Consider the following 10623-nt stretch of genomic DNA (forward strand, 5'->3'; position numbering starts at 1 on the left):
GTGCTGCCGTCCATCAGCAGCGCATCGAGCGTCGTCTCCCCGTTCTCATCCGGACTGCCACCGAATCCGACCGTCCCATCGCACTGCTCCCGCTCGCAAACGCTACAACCCTCGACCAGGGCATCGATCGGATCGAACGCTCCGACCGTCAGCGACTGATAGGCTGATGGGGATGAAGAAGAAATGAGTATTTGAAGTATTCCACCGATAAACGAGCGTTACCTCGTAATGTGGCGTTGGTAAATCTCCATGTAGTGGCCACCAACGGAAGTCCTGCGTGGCTACCGGGAATTAGGGCGAGGGCCACCAGAAAACTGCACGCAACCGAGAACCACATGACGAGGTGCGATGCGCTGAACCGATGTTTGTTTACTGCGTTATCACTGAGTACTGGGAACTGTCAATTATCGACTGCGCTTCGTACTTAATCAGAACGCACGCTTGTGGTGTTTGTGTGGCTATCGCTAAGGGTATGCGTGAAGTCGATCACTCGTTGATACGTGGTCTGATCAAAAAAATTTGCGACATTTGAATATCCGCGGGCTACGTACTAGGCTGGTCAATAAGTTCTGCGCATCGATACCAGAGGGTGCTGGTGCGAGTCTGATTTTTTGTTGTATTGGTACACTCTTCAAATGAACGTATGTGAAGTTTCATTTCAATCGACCACTTTCTTTTTTTACAAGCCATTTAGTATCGACATGTCACAGTATTTTGATTACTCAAAATGTCCGAACTTTTCACCATAAGTCACTGACATGTGTAGCAACCTAACACATCGTTCAATAAGTCCCGAGACTAACTATGAAAACAACATTTTATCGGCAAAATTATTTATTATTCATCAACATAATCTCCTTCAAGTGTAATACAATCATTCCAACGCTTCTCTAACTTTTCAATGCCATGTTTGTAGAACGATTTGTCTTTTGACTCAAAATGAGTCTCAGTAGCAGCGATGACCTTCTCATTTGAACCAAATCTTTTTCCCTGGAGCATCTTTTTGAGATTCGTAAAGAGCCAGTAGTCGCTGGGGGCCAGATCCGGCGAGTACGGAGGATGAGGAAGCAGTTGGAAGCCTAATTCATTGAATTTGGTAATCGTTTTGATAGAATTGTCCATGGCGGCTTTTGTTGCATTGTGAGCAAACGCGGCAGACATTTTGAAAAAACCTTTTTCATAGCCAATTTTTGGTGCAAAATAGTAAATGCACTAACAGTTGATGTGTTCCTTATCTTAGCGATCTCGCGCACTTTAATTTTGCGGTCACCCTTCACGATTTTCAATACTTGTTTGGTGTTTTCGGGAGTTACTGCCTCATTTGGCCTCAATGAACGTTCCGCATCATTTGTATCAGGACGATCGCGTTTGAAGTGAGCATACCACCGACAAATGGTTGTTTTCGACGGAGTAGAGTCCGGATAACGTTTTTCAAGCCATTGCTGAGCTTGAACAGTTTTCTCCCCCATTAAAAAACAATGTTTTATCAACACACGAAACTCGTTTTGGTTCATTTTTTCAGAATTGCAAAAGTAGCGTCACTTTAACCACTATAGCTTTCTTGGTTATGCTTCGAATTACATCAAATTTTGACACAAATTTTTACATAAATGGCATTATTAGCGCCATCTCTACGCTAGCCTCGGGACTTATTTAATGATATGTTAACGCCACAAATCGGATATACGGATAGCCCGGGGAAATACAAATGTCGCACATTTTTCTGATCAGATCACGTAAGTCCGTCGTACGATCTCGCATTGTTTGGATAAAACTCAGCCACTTCGAAATAGTAGAAGTAAACTAACCAAATAGTTTACCGGCCGTAGTTTACAGTGTGGAAGATAATAAAACATTACAGGTCTTGTAACAAATTTATGGTCTTCGTTTCAACCCAAAATTTGGCACCAGATTTTTCGATACCAACGTTTATTTTTTTCGCCAGAGGACGCCATATTTTCCGTCCAGAGGAGGTCCGCCCGTTCCGCAATTGGTCGGGAGAAAATAAGAATCTATTTTTCCATCAACAACCCTCTGTCAGCAGCAGCCAGCGAGCTACGCACCGTGGGGGGGTCGCCCAGAAAAACATCGCACCCTCAATGCTTTGGGCGCCGGAAATGGGTCTGTCTGAGCGATGGCCACAGCGTTACCATTGACGTTACCACACCGCCCGTGAGCCCATCGGCACGGCCACAGTCTGGGAACGTTGAACAGACCACCGGAGTTCCCGGAAAAACCCAATCCCGAGGCCGAGGACCCAACATTGTCACGGTCGCCGGCGTAGCGTGGGCAAAACAAATAAATTCATTTAATTTCGTTAATTATTTTCCATCCTGACCAAACAACACGACACAACCAATCACTCGCCCGACCCGACCAAGGACGTCGGTCGGGGCCGAAAGGCTCACCAACCGGTCCCGTGGCTGACCCGTGGCTAGGTAGGGCTTATTTTTTGTTCCAACACGCGGCACCGATCCAAGATCGGTCGCCGGGCGGCTTTGATTTCCGTTCAATTTAGTGCCACCGTCAAACTCAATCACGCGTCCGGCCGATTGTCCGGTCCGGGAAAAGCGAGGGAAATTTATGTCCCTCCGTGCATTGCGTCTCGATGCATTCCGTCGCGAATAAATCCCGGGCCCTCGCCGCCGCCGCCGCCGCCGCGATGCACCGAAATGCATCGCAGTGACCGCACGGCCCAGTACCGCCCCGGAAACGGAAACCAGCGGCCCATGCGGAATATCATAAATTATCCGGTCAAACCCCGGGACCCGGTGACGCGACACGCAACGATGCGCAACCGGCCACTGCGAACGCCGGGTGCTCATAAATTGCATCCTGCATCGTTGCAACTGCACACAACTCCAGGTTCCAGGAGACGACCCGACATGCCTTCAGACATGCAGCGCAATCCGCCGCGCGCGCCTCGGTGCGGTAAATATTATGTAAATTGTAATTGACATTAATCGAATTTTTTCCGGCCTCACGAGCGCAAGCGCCCCCACGCGGGCGCCTGCGCTCGCCCCCCCGTGTGTGTGTGTGCAAACTGCATTCAATATTTGCATTCTCAGTTGATCCTCTCGGATGCACCCTCGGATGGTGGCCAGGGAGCCACCGCCATTGTTGGAATTTTCCTCGTGACCAGCGAGCCGCGATCGTCCGCAAGGGGGGAGGATGGTGTGCAAACAGACGCAAGCTGGCACACCACGTGTGTGTGTGCCGGTCAGGTTGCTGCTAATTACTTTAGCACTTTAACCCGAAGGCCCCCACCGGAGTCCGCCGGGTGAGTACTTAACTAATTTAGCCATTTTCTGCAACACCGCACTCGCACCGGACGGACCGGGACAGGAAGGACGACTGGGTTATGCCGTGGGCTCGTGGCCGTGGCTGATTTGGTTGATTACAACGCTGGATCCGGCCAGCCCAGCCATTGTGCTGTTTGTTGGTGTAACGCACGGGCGGAAAGGACGAAAAAAGCGCTGGCGCGGGATATGACAGGGGTGACGCAATATTTGACGCAGAACAACGGGACGCACCCGTGCTAAAAGAATCAACCGGAACCGGTTACGGAATTAACGGCTTTTATTTACCAAACGGCCAGTGAAGCCGTGTATTTCAACTTGGGACATAACAACGCGTCATCAACGCGTCAATGGAACGGAGGTGACTTTTGCTCCCCATTTTAGTAAATTTTCCAGTCATCATGCCGTCTCCATATTCATTATCTCCTAGCGCCCGTTATTGCAAACATTAAAAACTCCCCGATTCGTTCGTCGAATTCGTCGTAGCCGGCCCAAGTACCCAAGTCCTGATTGGATGCCATTTCGTGAGCTCCGTCCAATCAAAGAAAAAGCTCCACTCGCCGGAACAGAACCGGGTGGCTTTTTCATAAACTTCAAGCATAATTGCAACCGTTACTGATAAATAAGCGCGAACTAATAGCATTAGCGCGCCAAATGGAATGCTACCGCCAGGACCGGGACACACACCGGGCACAAACCACAGCTCCCAGCAGTACCGTGGTGTGCGGTGTGTCGGATTTGGCTGGTTTCTAAATTCACCATCTGACAGGCCACGCCACGTCCCGCCCCGCAGGTGACACGGTGTGGGTAGCGCAATCCAGAGCATCCTCATAATTACCGAGAAATGGCCATTTACGTGCGCGAATTGGTATCCCCTTGCGCCACGCGGATCGCAATTTCGGGGGGCCCATTGTTTACAGGACTTTTGGAAAATCTTTTACTTCACTGTTCGCACCAACGGGGGGGACGGGACGGGACGAAGACGGCAACGGTGGACAGCAGCCCTCGGCAGCGGAGACATTCAATTTACTTAATTAGATCAGCGAGTGCCATTATTAAATGAACCCGAAACCCGCGACGCACACACCGACGCAATGCTCCTGTGTTGTGTGTGTGTGGGTCCTTCCATCGGTTCCCAGCGAAACAGGCAGGGAAAAATTGAAAGGAATTCCGCAAATTAAATCGTAAATTACAGGCCACTCCAACAGACGGCCGTTGGAGCTACCTTGACTTTTTGAGGGTCTACTGTTTCTTGGGTAATTCTGGTCCTTTTCGGCCGTACTTAAAAAAAACACCGAAAAAGCCATCCTGAACGCATCGTGAGAACCACGCAGGACTCCCACGTCCGTCCGCCCGGGAAAACACCCCGGGGACCAGCGGGCCAAGAAACACTTTGCCGAGTTCTCTACCCAACAACAAGTGCATCAGCGGGTGCCACCCCCTACAAGGATCACCGTGGCCACACTACGCAAATCAAACTGTTATTTATCGTTCGATCGGCAGCAGTCAACGCCACGCCGGCTGCGCTGCTGCAACATTAGCGCATTAGCGGGAACCCTCGGGTGTCCTTCGTCCCTGCCACTTGATATTCTCTGCCACCCTTACACGCACGCTGGTGGCACGTCGCGGGTAAATGATCCGGCGCGAGCCCGGCCCTACTGGTGGTGGCCAGATCTGGAGCAAGGGTCGGAAAATCGGTTCCTTTATTTTCCGGGCCCGGAAAATTGGTTCGGCTCGCCAGTTGTGTCACGACGAATAATGGGATGCTTTGGCTGCGAAGGACCTCTACTTGGCGCTGCGATATGGTGTCGCTGTCATAAATATGTTTTATATTCATGTTTATCCACCGCCGCGTCGCCCTCGACGGGATGACAACGGCGTCACGAGCCGGTGCGTGAGGCAGAGTCACGCGTGTGTCCCGATCCGTGCTTCGTGAAACCAATATTTTAGTGCCTACGCCCGAATCCGTCCCGTTTTCGAACCGATTTCCCGGTGGATTGACGAGTGCTGGGAATATTGTAGAGCATTAGCGAAGAAGATCATTGATGAAAACGTTATTCATTTTTCTATCAATGTTATGCTCTAAAGTTAGGATTTTTTGCTATTGAAATAGTAGCAAAATAATTCAAACGAAAGTTTTTTTTAATTGGATTATATTATACACAGTCTGTCTCAAACTAAGAACAACAAATGGTTTTTTCTGCAAAATCGTTTTATTCTATTCAAAATAGTCTCCTTCCGCTTCGATACACTGATTTGCACTACACTACACTACACAATACACTTTTGCATTTGACTTAACAACTTTTCGAATGATGAGTTTAGGTCCTTCGCCGGCATGCCGGAGTACTAGGCTGCTCATTAAGTTCTGAGCTTTTTCAACAGAGGGTACTACTACGAGGCTGATTTTTTTTTGTGATATTGGTACACTCTTCACATGAACGTAAGTGAAGTTTCATTTCAATCGGTCACTTGGTTTTTGTTTTACAAGTCATTTAGTATCAACATGTCACAGTATTTTTTACAATGGAAAAAATCAAGAATCGTGCAGTGATTTAATTTTTATTTTTGAAAGATTTAAAAGCAAAGGAAAATTATGAACGAATGTTGAAAGTGTATAAGGACTCTTTACCTTTAATTAGGTGGTTAAAAGAGGCCGTTATGAGTTTAGACGTGGTCGTAGTAGCCTTCAAGACGATCCATGTCAAAAACGTCAAAAAACAGACACAACATCGGAAATCGTAAAACAATACAGGATATCGTAATGGAAAATCGTTGAACCACTGAAAGAGATTTAGTACAAGAGCTAGCCAACTCATTGAGCAATATAACCAATATTTTGACTGAAATTTTGGGTTCGAGAAAGCTGTTTGCAATATGGGTGCCGCATTCGCTAAAAACGCATTCGAATGCATCTTTCTTGACAACATTTAAAGCATTTTCGATAGGATAAAGTGGATTTTGTGCATTGAATCATCACTAGGGATGAGACTTGGGTCTATCATCATGATCCTGAATCAAAACAAGAGTCTAAGGAGTGGTGTGAACCTTTTTCTTCGGTTCCGAAACGAGTTCGTCCAGAAATGGCCAAAAAAGATGTTTGCATCAGTTTCGTGGGATGCGAATGGAATTTTGCTAGCGTATTACTAGCAAATTGATAAAACAATAAATTTTGATTATTTTTGTAACATTTTAGAGCAACTTAGAGCGAAAATTCGTGAAAAAAAGAGCCGGTTTGCAGAAGAAAGACAACCTCTTTCATCAAGGCAACGCACCATGTCAGAAGAGCATTTCGAAAATGGCAAAAATCCATGAATTAAAGTTCGAATTGTAGGAGTATCCACCCTATTCACCAGATTTGGCCCCTAGCGACTTCCATCTGTTTTCAAACCTAAAAAAATCCAGCGCGGAAAGCGTTTTTTATCAAATGATGACGTCATAGCAGCTGTAAAGCATACTGTGACGTGACACAAATACTGTCGATACTAAAATGCTTGTAAAAAAAAAAGTAAGTGACCGATTGAAATGAAACTTTCCATACGTTCATGTGAAGAGTGTACCAATATCACAAAAAAAAATCAGCCTCGTAGCAGTGCCCTCTGTTGGAAAAGCTCAGAACTTAATGAGCAGCCTAGTATGTCCAATAATAACTCCAATCCAATTAAACAATTCCAATTCCAATTCCATTTTCATTAAACGCAACGACGATTTCGGCTCAACTTTTCCGATGCTCCCATCAGCATAAGCTTGTTGCATCAATTTAAACGTTTCAGTAAACGTTTTACCGAGTTTAAAACAAAACTTCATATTGGCTCTTTTTCAATGCTCATTCTCGTACCGACAACACAAACATCCTGTCCTTTTAGGCGCAATCACTTTGCTTCCAGTGGACCAAGTGTCACGAAATTTTGGGACCGGAATTGCAGCTATTTAATAATTCTAAGGTATCAAAATGATTGAAATGAAAATGTTTCGATTTAAATATTTTTAAATTATATGTTATACCACGTGGCATTGAGCCATTTTATCCTACTCCTAACTAATAACTAACAACATCTTACAACAAGTTAACTTCCGATATTTAGCTCTTGAATTGTTGGGTGGATAGAATTATTGCATCTAGATTCAAACGAAAGCCCATTTATGGTCCGCCAAACAAGCCCTCGGGTTGAGTTCCAAACACTTTTCAACGCGCAACGCGCCCGTTCCGTTGGCAGTGCGAATCCGAACCCCGTCGAGCCAAAGGGCCGGGCGCGTAAGGGGACGTGTAGCACAACAATGAAGGGTAATAGCAGCAACATTAACCGGGCCGCGTTAGTTGAATTTTGATGATACCTCCGCACACAGACACACCGCGAGTGCACTCGAACGCACCCCTTGGACGCCATCGGGCACGCGTAACATTTTATGCTGCTGCGGCCAGCCGGGACCGGGGACCGGGGGCCGAGGCTCGATGCTTGAACGGCCACGAAACAAGTGTCGAGCCCTCGACGCCTCCGAGTGCCGTGTCGCTCCTCCCTGCCCTGCTGGTGGTGATTTTTGTTGGTCCATTGGGAATCGAGATAAAATTCATTTTCGCTTGATTCGTGAAATCATTTTTTCTGTGCCGTTGGATGAACAGTTTTTCTCACAGCAGGAGTCCATCGGCAGTGCCAAACGAAAAAAAAACCCTGCCAGGAATGTTCTCACGCTGGGTGGGCTTGAAACCGGTCCCGGTCCCGAGAACTAACTGCTCCTGTGGGTCAGATATGATCTTTGGCTCGGTCCTGGCGAGGGCGCATTAAATATGTTTCGTATTAGACGGATGCTTCAATTAGCTAATGAAACACTTGTGTAGCACCTCGTACATTATTCTTTTATCGGGCCAAAATCCTCATACTACACTTCATTCTGTTCAGTTCCTTTTGATTGCGCTCTGAAGCAGAACTATAAACCGTTTAAACGGCAACGATTGTTACTGTCTTCCCATTCATCACTCCCCAAAAAAACAACACAGATGGCCCTCGCTGCAATCTTTGCCGAAGCAAAATCTTCTGCTGAACTGCAGGAAAATCTCGGCTCCCGAGAGCAACACCGAGCTCACATTAATATTCCCACGCCCGCAACACGGCGCACGAGATAATTATGCAAATAATGATTATACAAAGTTAATTGACTCCAAAACAAAATCCACCCAAACCCGGTCCTCCCCAAAGGACCGACAAACTTCCTGTGTCCTGTGCTGTTGTGGTGGTGCACTTGCATCCTTTGTGGCTGGCGGCAGGAAGCTTAGCAAGAGTTACAGCGCTGCCATTCGAGGTAATTAGTGCAGTGCACGCGGTGCATGGTTAATGTCCCGTAGCTCCAGGAGCAACCGGGGGCGCGAATCAAGATTTATCGGGTCAATTCGAGGAACGTGATTTCGTCGTTAGTTGCCATTTCCACCACGCCGAAAAAGTAAAGCCATTAAACAACATCTATCACTGCGCCATCGTCTGGCCGGGCAGCAGCAACTGAAGATTTAAACCAAAAGTTTAATCCAATTAACGATGGGCACCTGCACCGCCCGGATTAGGATTGGGCGCCCTGCACCGAACGGACCACAGGACCGCGTGGGGCGTAGTGATGTCACGTGTGTCACCGTGCCCCGACCTCTCGTGGCTCGGAAATCGTTTCGATAATTGAATCACCCGATCCGCATCCCCGGAACGGTGGCTTTTTTTCGCTCTCCGGCCCGCTCTCTCACACTCTTTCTCCCGTCAGTCGTAAAGCCATTTTTATGAGGCTCCTGCTGCGCGTAGCCACGTTGGGAGGTTGCGTAGGACATTTTCGGGGGTTTTAAAGGAAAATCCGGCCCCATGAATGGGCATTATCGGTGCGCAATGAGCAACGCCGGCAGAGGAAGCTCCGTTCGGTCAGTCGAAGGACCGACCGAACGGACCGGACCGGCCAGAAAACGGACCGTGCACCTTGATTGGACCGGCCCCTTATTGAAACAAACGATCGCGGAACGAGAATCTATGTCCGTGCGCCCGGGCCGAAGTGCATTGAAGAGTGTTTGCGTTCGTTGTTTTTTTTGTTATTGGTGTTTTCCAGTGCGGGAGGACTGTTAATCACTGGCAATCCTTGGCATTAGGCGTTGCGGGGATTGGCGTTCGCTGGGCCACCGGAATGTGGCACCTTAATTGCAGCACACTACGTTGTTGCCACTTCGAGCTCGATTCCGGGACCGAATTCGTAACCCTATCGCCGGGCCGGGCCGGGCCGATACCACCTGGTCCAGACGTTTGACAAGACAATCAGAGCGGCTCGGTCCCGTCCGGCTCGGAGCCGGATGTGCGGATGATTTAGAAGTGATCTGGAGAAAAGCACTAATTGACATTAATTTCGGGCCCCGGGCCTGGCCGATTCGATTAGTGTTAACGAATTTTTGCGAGCGAATACCTGCGCGCCACATGTGACGATGAGGCTCCCGGAGACTCTCCGGAGGACTCCAAGAATTTCCCAGCCCAACCGACGCTCGGTGCTCGGCAAATCACCATCCGACGGCCGTCCCGGATGTTCCGGACTGAGGCCATTAATTGATTGATTAGCCCAGATATGCCGGCGTGTGATCACCAGCTGGGGCTCCAGCGATCGAGACGGGCGCCGACAACAGCGCCATCCCGCAGCACGTCTCGAGAAGATGCCGAGAAGCCGAATTTTTGGCTGATTAGAGAAATGATTGATTGTCGTTGTCGTGCCGGACGCCCGGTGGCCGGTGGATCCACGCTCGTCCTGATGGGCGAGACCCGGGAGCCCCGAGTGATCCAATTATTGAGTTGCTTATTTATTTAAAATCATCTTCTGCTGGTCCCGGCCCAGGCTTCGAGCTTTCTCCCGGGCTTGCTTCCCCGGGAGCTCGTAAAAAGTAGGGATTTACGGATTTAAAGGTCCGGAACTGTCTCACACTCCGGGCACGGTACGACGGTTTGGACGGGAAGATTTGCCTCCCGAATGACCATGATCGCTCCGGGGAAAAAAGGCGGGAAGTCCCCAAGGAATCCGACCGACCCCAACAGAAGATGGGTGGGAAATGGACTGGAAAACCGTTCCACACACGTCACGGCACATTGCAATGATCGTAAAGTCCTGCCGAGGCGAGTGTCCCTCGCCCGTCGTAAGCGATTCCTGTTTATGGAGAGGAAAACAGTGCCACCACACGTTGGGGATCCCGGGTTCCTAGGGTTTCTTTAAGAGGTTATGTTTCTTGCTCCGAAGTGCATCCGGCCTTGGGGCCGGCGCTGCATCTTGCGCTGTCTTGGAGCCGAAGATAATAAAATCCAACGAGTTGTAAACACCGGTG

This window comes from Anopheles cruzii, chromosome 2, assembly GCF_943734635.1.
Source record: "Anopheles cruzii chromosome 2, idAnoCruzAS_RS32_06, whole genome shotgun sequence".
Taxonomy (NCBI): Eukaryota; Metazoa; Arthropoda; class Insecta; order Diptera; family Culicidae; genus Anopheles; species Anopheles cruzii.